This window comes from Phoenix dactylifera, chromosome 6, assembly GCF_051530095.1.
Source record: "Phoenix dactylifera cultivar Ajwa chromosome 6, Ajwa_hap1_PhDact_Kaust_v1.1, whole genome shotgun sequence".
NCBI classification, from domain to species: domain Eukaryota; kingdom Viridiplantae; phylum Streptophyta; class Magnoliopsida; order Arecales; family Arecaceae; genus Phoenix; species Phoenix dactylifera.
Window position 1 is genome coordinate 72783 of NC_143195.1, and position 13726 is coordinate 86508.

The following is a 13726-nucleotide window of genomic DNA, read 5'->3' on the forward strand; positions in this document are numbered from 1 at the left end:
GCTCAGCACAACTGAGTTTCTTCTGTCTTCATGGCTGGTGAGTACTTGGACGAGAAAGGAAGGCCCTGACAAAGTGAATGGCTCAGGAAAGAGGAGAGCGAGACCTCAGATCACATCTCTCCGTCTTTCTTTCGTTTTTGATCTCTTTTTGATGTAAGACCTGGAATCGCATTTCAAGAAAAAGAATTTGAAATTTAGCCTTTCGCAGTATTGCGGTAAAAAATATGGTATCTTTTCTTTGAAGGAACAGTGAAAATATGGTATCACATTAGGCAGCACTGCAAGCTTGATATTTCCATAGAAGGCCATTGGATGCGCATCTGGAAATAGACCTGCACATTAGCAGGCTACAAACAGACCAGGACAAATACAAAAACCCAGTGATTCAAAAGGCCATGCCACCCAGTTCTGACGTTTGGGCACATCCAGAACGTCCTTTGTTTTGTCTTGACCATCGTGGGGCCCTTTATGGATAGAATTTGCTTCGACAAGCATAGACTTACGTTTTGTAGAAGAAATCTCTTGGTCCAGCATCGTTCTAAAAAAATGCTCGTTAATTTCTAAGATCACATTGACGAATTGATGTTAAAATGCTGTGCTTCATCACCGGTTAGATCCTCACAAGTCCCAGCTCGTTTAGTCAAAGCTCGCGATATTGACCAAGTAAAAACAAGCCATCATGCAGGATATCAGGTCACTCTCTAGTCTATTTTGTGCTGGTGTTTTTATCAATTTCACTATCTTTGCGCTGGTGCTCGACACCATAGATGTTTTTTTTATCAATTTTTCATAATTGATAATTTTTTTTCTCTCAAAATGTTAGATCACATATCTATTATGTCACTGTAACCAAACTTGAGCTAGATTGTGTCATAGAATAACAATTTTACCTTTACATATGCTAAAAAAGTATTACTTGCATGATAATTTTGTTTGTTCAACTCATATGTCAAAAACGTAGACATTCAATACAGGAAAATAAAGAATTAATGATGTCAATTAAATGAAAAATTATAACATAGTAAAGCCTTTTAGTTGTTATATTAGAGATCCTGGTTCAAAATAAAATTTTAAATATCGATGGGATGGCATACGACGATGGATTTTCATTTGGCATCTATCCTTCCCTCAGATTTTGCTCGGATCCTCCACTCGGATGCCTTGGGTTGCATTTACTTCAAATTTTCGCAGTTCTTTTTGTGTTATATTCTTCTACCGTCTGTTTATTTTACCTAAAAAAGACGAATGGGATGGCAAAGTTTTTGTTGCCACTAGATGCAGCCCAAGAGGGAGGAGGTAAATTGGGCTTTTAAAAATCTTTTAATTACTTCTAAACTTTTGAGTTAATTAAGCTAAATTATATGGATGCACAGTGAAATTTAAACTTAGCAGCAGATTAATTTTAATCTAATCCAGATTAAATTATTAAGCAGCAGATAAATAAGCTCAATAAAAGATTAGTCTAAATTTGCCCAAGCATACAATTCAATGAGTCTTGATACAGATTTATCAAGTGAAACTTCATTAAACAATTTGAATATATTTGCAACTAAAGGATATGCGAATAAGAGTTAAGTAAGCAATTCAATCAGACATTTGTCTAAGTAAATAAGTGAGGAAATCAAACAATGAAAGAAAGCATCACAAACACAACAAAAGTATAGTGGTTCGGTGCCAGCTGCATCCACGTCCACTCCCCAAGCTCTTTTGGAGAATTTCACTATAATTCTTCTAATTATAGTGTGGTTGTTTTACGAGTTCACAATCCAACTCGTTGTTTTTCCAGATCACAACAAACCCAAGTTGGTTTTCACAGGCTCACCAACTAAAACATATACCGATTGTTTTTTGGGTTCACAATCAACCCAGTTGGTTTTTCCAAAGGCTCACCAACCAAAATCTTTACAAAGTCCAATTAAGATTTGGACTAAACCTTCCCCCAAGTTTCAGCAATTGAAACTTGTTACAAGATAAGTATTGAAAGAATTAAAGTATAAATACTATTGCTCAGTAAATAAAAAATATAACAGAATAAAGAGAATAATAGAAAGTTGGTGGTGGTTTGAATGCTATCATGGGTGCTTCACCAACTTCCAGAGCTATGGACTTGATGTTGAATGCTTGCAATAAAACTTTAAGGCTTTTACTTGGTTGTTCACTCCTATGCTCTGGTTTTTGGAGCTCTTAAATGATTTGGATGTTTGGGTAGTTGAGCTCTATTTAATTTGAGGTAGTTTCCTTGTATTTATATCCTTTGATGTGGTAGGAACTTGATTCTAGCCATTGGAGACAGAATAGAGCCGTTGGGAGTCAAAAACTATCCGTTGGAGTCATAAAAAACTAGCCGTTATGCCTTCCAGCAAAATTGGAGTTGACTCGGCCATTTTGGGAGACAACTCGCCTGAGGTAGGAGATGTCTTGCGCCTGTTGGAAATCAGCTCGAGATCGGGCTCTTCAAAAATATCTTTCTATCATTCTCTACAAGAGACAGATCGCATACGTTGGGAGTCGACTCGCGTTCTATTTCTGAAAATAATCTTTCTGTCCTGATTGAGAGAGTCGGCTCGAATGAAGTAGGAGTCGACTCGAGCTCTATGCCATGAGACTCCAAAGTGTCAGAGTCGACTCTGAACTTTCAGAAGTCGATTCAAGGAATGTTCTTTTAGATTTTTCTTTGAATTTGCTACTCTAACTTGAATCCTTTGAACTTGAAATTTGGGGCAATGAAGTGTAGCTTTCTTCCATTTTTTTGAGAGCTTTTGAGGCCTTCTTGTATTCTTCCAACTTGCTATGTTCCTTCCAAAATAAATTATCTTTCTTCTTGCAACACAAATATTAGTAATTATACTTCAAGATTTTGTGATCATCAAAATCAATCTTTGGATCAACAATCTTCCTCATTTTGATGATGATAAAACTTGGAGTATATGCAATATAAAATAGATTGTGTTCTAGAACTGATGCATAGCTAAGTTGCATAAAGTAAAAACATGTAACTTTAAGAACATACTTTATGATAAGACTTTAGAGTTAATCAGCTTAACACAATCAACACATTTCAATCTAAGCTGTTTTATATTCAATTCAAAATATAAAGTATTATGAGCATATACTTAGATATTTCTCCCTCTTTTTGGCAACATCAAAAAGATTGCAAAACAATGAAACATTAAGCACAAAGCAACAAATTATACTTAGATATTTCTCCCCCTTATTATACTCTGATTTTCATTCAATGCATGTCAAATTTTTGCAAGAATATGAATCATGTAACTCAAGGCAATAATGTCAGGGTAAGATAATGAGAACAGATCAGAGCCAATTAAGATTTGATGATTTTAAATTTGATGATTTTAACATTCTTTTAAAGTTCTTTTACCTCTCTTTTAAAAAGAGTAAACCTGAAATAATTTGAGGGGTAACAAATATCATCAAAATCAAGGATGAAAAGTTTCGCTTTAAGAATGAGACATTGAGATACGAGCCAAAAGAGATCTCTAAATATAGATTCCAAAGATAGTTTTCAAATTAAATGTAGATGGAATCTTTTTCAAGTTATTTTTCAAGGAGTATAAAGAATGATATATATTGAAAGAAAGTAGGAATGGAAATCTAACCTCTTTAAAATCTTTAATAACATATGAAAGCTATTTAAAATCTTTTTTTTTAAATTATTAAGTATATAGTAACATGAGAGCAATCTAATTAATTTTCAGATTATAGTATAGGAGCAGATAAAGAACAAAACTTATATACTTGAAAAACATAAGATCATGTTGAATTCTTAATTCTTAATGATTTCAAAGTTCTTCCATGATATAAAAGCTGTGGAGTGATTGATTATAACCCTATTTGATTTTGATGAGCTCAAAGCATTTGAGTATATCTTTTGTTTACTAATGAATTCAATCGAGTGTTTCAGTGAAAATCTTGTCTAAGTGTTTCTAGATTTGGTTCAAGATATTTTGGATAAGTTAAGAAGTCAGTTTGAACCAAAGTCTGAGACTCGAGTCGACTCCGGGATATTACGAGTCGACTCCAAGCGTATCAGAAGCACTGGCACGGGCTCGAGTCGACTCCGGAACATTACGAGTCGACTCCGACTGTGAACAGACAGATGAATAGAAAGACACAATTTAAAACCTGTCAGCGAGTCGACTCCTGAAGTGCGCGAGTCGACTCCGATGCTTACCGAGTCGACTCCAGGGAGTTACAGACAAAAAGTCAGAGAGCAAGTTTCGACCCTGAGAGCCGAGTCGACTCCTGAGGAACGCGAGTCGACTCCGATGGTTGGCAGGTCGACTCCAAAGAAAGCGAGAGTCGACTCTCAGTTGTATTCAAGGCAAAAGTCAGAGAGCAGTTTTCGGACATTGAGATTCGAGTCGACTCCCGCAATGCGCGAGTCGACTCCGAGACAACGCGACCCCAAAAAGACAGAAGACCAAATTGTTGTCTCTGAGAGCCGAGTCGACTCCAAGACAGCTCGAGTCAACTCCAAGGCAGCGCTACGCCAAAAGACAGAAGATAGGGAGTTCGGGCTCTGAGCGCCGAGTCGACTCCCAGGACTGTCGAGTCGACTCGAGTGGGCCAAGTTGAAAAATAGCTCCATGAATTCCATGGGATGAGCCGACTCCAAGAATGCCAAGTCAGCTCCAGTTTTTGGCGAGTCGACTCCGGGTTAAGTTGAGTCGACTCCCTGTTAAGTTGAGTCGAGGAGGTCACTTTAATTCAAATTCGGAACAGTTGCCGAGCCGACTCCAGAAAAGCATGAGTCGACTCCTGTTACAGCCGAGTCGACTCCAGATCGCGCGAGTCGACTCCGACCCCAACGGACACATTGTCAGGATGTGCAGAGTGTGCAGAACGGGCAGAAAAATGTGTCTAACGGCTAGTTTCCGTGGGGGATGGCTTAAATAGCCACAGAGGACTGTAGCAAGGCAGAGAAGTACCATTCCACTCAAAGAAATCAAGCATCCTTTCTCGGCAAACTGATTTCAACGGAAAAGAAGGAAGAGGGCCATTAACTCCATTCAACCGACTCTTTCCAGCATTAAAAGATGTCTCCTCCTGCCTTCAAGTCTTCCAGATTTTCAAGAGGAGACCCAAAGTTCAAGAAGCCCTTCTCTTCTCCAACTCAAACGTGTTTGAGGGCTCTTAACTTTACTATTATTAATATCGCTGTATATCTGCTTTTTAGAAGCTCTGTTTTTCTATTTGTCTTTGTTCTTTCCATCTTGTCCTTACTTGATTCAATCAGGAGATTGAATCAAGGGTATATAGGTTTGTTGGTGAGCCTAGGTTGAAACCAACGGTGTAAGGGTTCAATTGTGATCCCGGAGAAACAATCGGAGTGGTTCTAGTCGGTGAGCCTAGAAAAACCGACCGAGTTCGTTGTGACCTCGTAAAACAACAAGTTTGGTTGTGAGCTTGAAAAACAACCGGCTGTAATCCGAGGGGTTATAGTGAATTCCCAAGTGAGACTTGGGGAGTGGACGTAGGAGTAAGGGTTAGCTCCGAACCACTATAAAAACATTGTGTTTGTGATTGCTTGTGTCTCTCTCTCTTACTTTCATTTCATTCACAGCACATAGCAACTAATTAATCATCTTGCAACAGTATTAATTAGTCATCCACAAACGTTTTAATTGTAAAATTATTTTAAAATCCAATTCACCCCCCCTCTTGAGTTGCCTATCTGGGCAACAAGTGGTATCAGAGCCTAAACTCTTCTACCCTAAGAGTAAAAGATCAAAATGACAACCCTATTTGGATCTTCCCACATTGAGGGTCAGTCCACCTAAAGACCCCCATTCTTTAATGGATCCGACTACTCATACTGGAAGGCTAGGATGAGAATATTTATCCAAGCCCAAGACTATGAGATGTGGACCATTATATTAAATGGACCATACATCCCATCCATCTATGTAGAGGGTGTCACTGTACCCAAACTTGAAAAGGATTGGGATGACCATGACATGAGAAAGGCACAACTCAATGCCAAAGCAATGAATGTGCTTTACTGTGCATTAGATAGGAATGAATTCAATAGGATTTCTACTTGCAATTCTGCAAAAGAGATTTGGGATAGACTCGAAGTGACCCATGAGGGCACGAATCAAGTCAAAGAATCCAAAATAAATATATTGGTTCATAAGTATGAACTATTTAAGATGGATTCTAATGAAACAATCACTTGCATGTTCACTAGATTTACTGACATTGTCAATGGCCTAAAAAGCCTTGGCAAAAACTATACTAACAGTGATCTTGTCAGGAAGATTCTTCGCTGTCTACCAAGGTCATGGGAAGCCAAAGTGACGGCAATCCAAGAAGCCAAGGACTTGAACAAGCTACCACTTGAGGAGTTTCTTGGATCCCTAATGACGCACGAGCTAACAATGAAGCAACACAGCGAAGAAGAGTCCTCCCATAAGAAAAAGGTAATAGCTCTCAAATCTACATCATCTAACAAAGACGTGTCTTGCAGTAGCAGCAGTGAAGAAGAAGATCATGAGGGAGATGATGATGAGGCTCTTCTCGTGCGTAAGTTCAGAAGATTCATCAACCGGAAGAAATCCTCACATCAAAGGAGAGGCCCCTCAAATTCCTATCACAAGGATAAAGGTAAGGAAAGGAAAAATGAGGGGATCGGTTGTTATGAGTGCAAGAAGCCGGGGCACTTCAGAGCTGAGTGTCCCTTGCTGAAAAAGGGGAGCAAGTACAAGAAGAAGAAAGTCCTCGTCTCCACCCTATCGGACTCCGACACCTCATCATCATCATCGGATGAAGAACAAGAAGAAAAGGCCAATCTGTGTTTTATGGCCAACGACAATGAGGTAACATCCGCACCACATTTAGATTTTACTTTCGATGAATTATATGATGCTTTCAATGAATTAATGGATGAATACAAAACAATAAACGTTAAAAACAAAGAACTAAAAGTAACTAACCAAACTCATCTCCGTAAGTATGATTCATTAGTTAAGGATAAAGATGTTCTTATCAAAGAAAATGCAGAACTTAAAACAAGCAACCAAATCTTGATACAAAAGAATAATACCTTAACTAAAGAAAATGAAAGGCTGAACAAAGGAACATTAGAACCCAAAAACAATAAACATATAAATGAGAGTATCACAAAAGAACTAAATGATCTAAAAACAGAAAAACAAAAATTGACACTAGAACTTGAAAAATACAAGCCCATCATAGAAAAATTTACATATAGCTCAGAAAAATTAGAGATGATACTTAATAGTCAACGAGCTGTATTCAATAGAGCGGGTTTAGGGTATAAACCTAAAAATAAGCAAAAACTCCTTAGTAACTTCTTTGTTAAAGCAGGAGAAAGTAAAACTAAGAAAATAACCTGTTTTTGTTGTGGAACTTTAGGACATAAAGCAAATGTATGTGATTATAGGAAAGGAAAAACTAAAAGAAAAATTAAAAGAATTTGGGTTCCAAAAGGAACCAACACTACTAACCATGAAGGACCCAAGAAAACTTGGGTACCTAAAACTATATGATTTGCTTGTGTAGGAGTGTCTTGCAGCCAAAGTCGACAAAAATTGTTGGTACTTGGACAGTGGCTGCTTAAGACACATGACGGGTGACAAGGATCAATTCTTCACCCTTGAAGCTAAGAAGGGAGGTGCTGTGACTTTTGGAGACAATAACCAAGGTCACATCATTGGTATAGGTAAAGTACAAATTACCCCTTCAACTTTTATTGATAATGTTCGATATGTTGATGGTCTTAAGCATAATCTACTAAGCATTAGTCAATTGTGTGATAGAGATTATGATGTTATGTTTAAACCATCACTATGCATCATAACAAACCCAAATGACAATAGTTTAGTTTTTAAAGGAATAAGACGTGGAAATGTGTATGTTGTAGACCTTGAGGATCTTGCCAAACATAACCCATGTTTAGTTGTTAATGAAACTAAGAAAAATGATGCTAGTTGGTTATGGCACCGTAAGTTAGGTCATGCAAGCATGGACACCATATCAAAACTAGTTAAAAGAGATTCCGTGATAGGTTTGCCAAAACTAAAGTTTGAAAAGAATAAAATATGTGAAGCATGTCAATTTGGCAAACAATCAAGAAACTCCTTTAAATCTATAAATTGTGTCTCTACCTCTAGACCTCTAGAACTACTACACATGGACCTATTCGGACCAACTAGAACCACAAGTCTAGGTGGAAATAAATATGGTCTAGTTATCGTAGATGATTATTCTAGATACACTTGGGTCATGTTCTTAGGTCATAAGGATCAAGCATTTTCAATTTTCAAGAAATTTCATAAAGAAGTAACAAATGCTAGAGACACTTCAGTCATAGCTATTAGAAGTGACCATGGAACCGAATTTGAAAATCATTTATTTGATGAGTTTTGTAGTAAAAAGGAGATAACTCATAATTTTTCTGCACCTAGGACACCACAACAAAATGGAGTTGTGGAAAGGAAAAATAGAACTCTAGAGGAAATGGCTAGAACCATGTTATGTGAAAGTAATCTCCCTAAGTACTTTTGGGGAGAAGCCATAAATACCTCATGTCATATATTAAATAGAGTTTTATTAAGACCCATTATAAAGAAAACACCTTATGAACTTTGGAAAAACAGAAAACCAAAAGTGAACTATTTTCATATCTTTGGATGTAGGTGTTTTGTTCATAATAATGGGAAAGATAATCTAGGAAAATTTGACTCTAAATCGGATGAGGGTATATTCTTGGGGTACTCTACAACTAGTAAAGCCTATAGAGTCTTTAATAAAAGAACCCTAGTTATAGAAGAATCCATACATGTCGTCTTTGATGATTCTAGTGATATCTCTTCTAGTAAGAGAGTTAATCTTGATGATGATGCTGAAATTCTTGAAGAAAAGATAGATGAGATGACATTACAAGATGATAATCAAAAATTAATTGGAAATGCATCATCAAGCCAAGAGGCTATTATGGATCATGGGCTAACTAAGGCTTGGAGGTTTGCTCACGGGCATCCTAAGGAATTAATTCTAGATGATCCATCTCAACCTGTTAGGACTAGAGCATCTCTTAGGAACTTAAACAATTATCTAGCTTTCGTTTCACATTTTGAGCCCAAACACATAGAAGAAGCTGAAAAAGATGTAAATTGGATAAATGCAATGCAAGAAGAATTAAACCAATTTACTAGAAACAAGGTATGGAATCTAGTTGAAAGACCTCCTGAATATTCAATCATAGGTACCAAATGGATATATAAAAACAAACTTGATGAAAATGGAATTGTAATAAGGAATAAGGCTAGACTAGTAGCAAAGGGGTATAATCAAGAAGAAGGTATAGATTTTGATGAAACCTTTGCTCCTGTAGCTAGACTCGAGGCAATTAGATTATTATTAGCATTTGCATGCTCTAAGAACTTCAAATTATTTCAAATGGATGTAAAAAGTGCATTTTTAAATGGATATATTAATGAGGAGGTATATGTAGAACAACCTCCTGGTTTTGAAAATCATCAATACCCTAATCATGTATATAAATTGAACAAAGCACTTTATGGTTTGAAACAAGCACCTAGAGCATGGTATGAAAGACTTAGCAAATTCCTACTAGATCATGAGTTCTCTAAGGGAAATGTAGATACAACACTGTTTCTTAAGAAGAAAAACAAAGATATGTTAGTAGTGCAGATTTATGTTGATGATATTATTTTCGGTGCCACTAACAATCGCCTCTGCGAAGAATTTGCTGACTTAATGCAGAGTGAGTTTGAGATGAGCATGATGGGAGAGCTGAACTATTTCCTCGGGCTTCAAATCAAACAATCGAAAGAGGGGATCATCATCAATCAAGCTAAATACATCAAGGAGATGCTTAAGAAGTTTGATATGGAAGGAAACAAGCCAATCAGCACACCCATGAGCTCATCATGCAAATTAGACCAAGATGAATCAGGTAAATCTGTAGATCAAAAGTTATATAGAGGTATGATAGGATCTTTATTGTATCTCACTGCAAGTAGACCTGATATCATGTTTAGTGTATGCATGTGTGCTAGATATCAGTCTAATCCTAAGGAATCTCATCTAATTGCAGTCAAGAGAATCTTTAAATACCTAATAGGAACAAAGAATATAGGTTTATGGTATTCTAAAGATTCTAGTCTGAACTTAATAGGATACACAGATTCAGACTTTGCTGGTTGTAAACTTGACAGAAAAAGCACCAGCGAGTCATGTCAACTCTTAGGAGAAAATTTAATCTCTTGGTTTAGCAAGAAACAAAACTCGGTTGCATTATCTACTGCTGAAGCTGAATATGTTGCAGCCGGGAGTTGTTGTGCTCAAATCATGTGGATTAATGATCGGTTCTTTTCAATTTCAAAAATAAACCACGCAATAGCACGTATCCTGTAGGATAGTGATTACGGGTGTCGGTCCACAGGGATTGGAGAATAAGTTATTTTTCTTTTAAAAACAAATCAAGAAGAAGGATTTGCTAACTTGATTTAACTAAATTAATCTGTGAGTACGAATTGAAATTTTATCAAAGTAAATAGATCTAGGGTTTGGAATCCACCACATAGCATTGCATCAAGGATTGTGTTCTTAATTTTTATCTTTTGGAGAGGCATGCAATTTTGGCTACAAGCCTTTTAAAATAAAAGCATACATAGTGTTAGGAAGATCCATCTTCGGTGTAGCATGAAGTGTCTACCTAAGTATACTAATCTAGGATGCAGCACACCTCATCTTCCTAGGCATGGATCATCTTAGACTACTTTAGCAAACATGAATAGTAAATGGCATGCTCAAAGTTTAAACATCATAAAAAGATATTTCATTGAAGATAATAATTTAAACAAGCTCCAAAATAATAAAGAAAATAAGAACTACAATGCCCTGATACATTGCTAGGGCTTCATCCAGCCCTAGACTAGACGATTAGCCGCGCATGGCTTCCGGACGACCTCCCATCTTCAAATGAAAGCCTTCACCTCCCATTATTCCCAAAATATCACAAAATATTCTTTCCCCCCCCCTCCTTTCTTTTTTTTTTATTTCTTTCTCTTCCGAACAGAGGCTCCTCCTCTGTTCTTCAAACCGTGGCCTCCCCCCTTTAAAACAGAGCTTCCTCCTTCTTTTATAGCCTCACCAGCCCCCCTGTGCGCCGATTCAGCATGGGATGAAATCAGATCTTCCCCTGTTTTGGGCGTGGGGAGGGAAGGGAAGGAGCTGGACGCGCTGAATCTAGGATTTTGCTTGCTCGGAACGGTCGCTGGCTGCAACTGGATTGGAAGAAGCTGGGAGGATATCCGGAAATGCTGATCACGAACGTGGTTGAATGCTGGGCGAGATCCGTGGATGCTGGGCTCATGCGGATGATTCTCCTTGCGAATCAGTGGGATGCTGGGAACGGCTGCAAGTTGGTGTTTATGGCTAAGAGAGGGATCCCGAAAGATGCTGGGAGGAACTTACGGATCGGTTGGAACGCGGAGACTCATCCGTGGATGATAATCGGAAGAGGATTTGATGGCTGGGAGGTTTGGGATGTTGGGACTTTTCTTGGAACGAATCCGGGTGAAGATGAGGATCGATGAAGCGGAGGGGATCCCGGCTGGGATGCTGGGACGCGATGAACGGAGTGGGGAGAGGATGGATCCTAGAATCGGCTGGGAGGAAGATGATGCTTAACTCGCGGATGCTGGGAGGATTGCATCGCGGGATGAAGAGGAAGAGGCGGAGAAGGCTCGGATGCTCGGCGGATGCTTCGTGGACGGCTGATCACGGACGGCTGGGAAGAGTTCTTTTGAACGCGGAAGCGGGGAAGATGGCATCGCGGGAGGAAATATGGAAGCAGGGGATACGCGGGGGCGCGATGAACGGAGTGGGCTTTGATGGCTCGGAGGCTTGGAGGAAATTTGGGAAGGATGGGAACAGGGGATGATACGGATGGCAGGTAGCTCTCATTCGGAAGCAGAGGATACGCTCAGGATAGGGGAGGATGAGAGATTTATGCGGGCGTGAGGGATGATGGAGATTTTTATTTTATGCATTGAGAAAGGTGGTTTGGGTCCACTCGGGTTGGTTGGAAGGTGGCTCTGTTTTGAAGCTACAAACAGGGGGGTTTGAATGCGTGGAAAGAAAGTCTTGATGGGTGAGTGCATGAAAAAGAAGGCTGAGATTGGATGCAGTGAGTCTTAGAGGAGAGCTTTTAGAGTTGACTCCGGAAGATGTGGAGTCGACTTTGATTGGCTGTGGACTTGTGAAATGGTGCAGTATGATTTTAGGCATTATCCAACCACGGGTTTGACTCGACCTGCATACATTAGGCTCAATCAATAAATAATTAAACCAAACTTGAATAATTTATTAAAATGCAATGATGAGAGGAAACACATTTTCTTATATTTAAATTTAAAATATGTGCTTAATAATAATAATAAGTGCTATGTAAAATAGATAAATTTGTACATTATTTAGCACTGATCACACCCCCAAACCTACATTTTGCTAGTCCTCGAGCAAAATAAAATTAGAAAAGAAAAACTCTAACTCACTTTCGCAGGCATCGCGATTGCATTTACCATATGCAACATGGCTTTAAACCCCTAGGTTACCCTAGTGGACGAGTTATAGTCTCGTGAGAGTTTTCAGTGAAGATACCCACAAACTTCAATAAATCATTTTTTTTATTATTTATTTATTTTTATTTTTTTTATTATTTATTTTTTTATTAGATCGATTGATCTATGAAGTGAAAATCGAATTCCAAATGCATACTAGCTAAGATTTTCAAAAACTCTCTTTTATTATTATTATTATTATCTAAGATACATAAATGATAAGAATTTCAAAGCACACACGGTTTTATTTACTAAGTCAGCCCAAATTCTAGGTTAGTATGCAATCTAAGTTAAAGTCATTAAGTTTCCTTTTAGGGAGTTGTAAGACTTATTTATACTGGAGTGCTCGGTGAAATCTGGACCGTACCCAAGCTAAGAGTTCGGATCTCCAAAATATTGCTAATACCAGTAGTTTCCAAGGATTGGTCGAAGGAACCTACTCACTGATTCAAAATCATCTTATCTGCAGGATTTCGAGAGTTGTGGATGTTTACTTTAGTACCTCACGGGCTTTATCTGTAATATTTCAGTTTACTCGAATTTTTACAACGACGGCTTTCACACTATTGTCTTTTCGGTCAATACAGCATTTTTTTTCTTTTTTTTTTCTTGTTTCTTTTTCTTTTTCTTAAGAAAGATATATAAATTGTGCACTTTTACTCTTGTGGTGATTTCTCCGTGTAACGAGCAATCAGTCGACAACTCTCACATCAGTTGGCATAAGGTGTCGGGCATCAAGACTCCCCTACGGACTTATGCTCGGAGTCCTCATCACAAGCCCACTTGACCTTTGACAATAGGTAGCCCTTTTCGATGTTCCTGACTAAATCCATTTTTATTGATTTTTTTTTTATTGGATTAGATAAGTATGATTCATCAGGGTCCAAGGTTGCTACTATACTATCAACATAATGTCGAGCCTAGACCTTAGAAGGGTCGGCCAGTGTGTAGTGAAATTCCAAAGTATTAATTAGCTTACAACTCCCTAAGAGAGACTTAATAAAAAGAACTTAAATTTGTATTACTTCCCACTAGTCATTGGGCTTTTAGATTTTATATACCTTGTGTGTTTATCATTCTCGCATAAATGT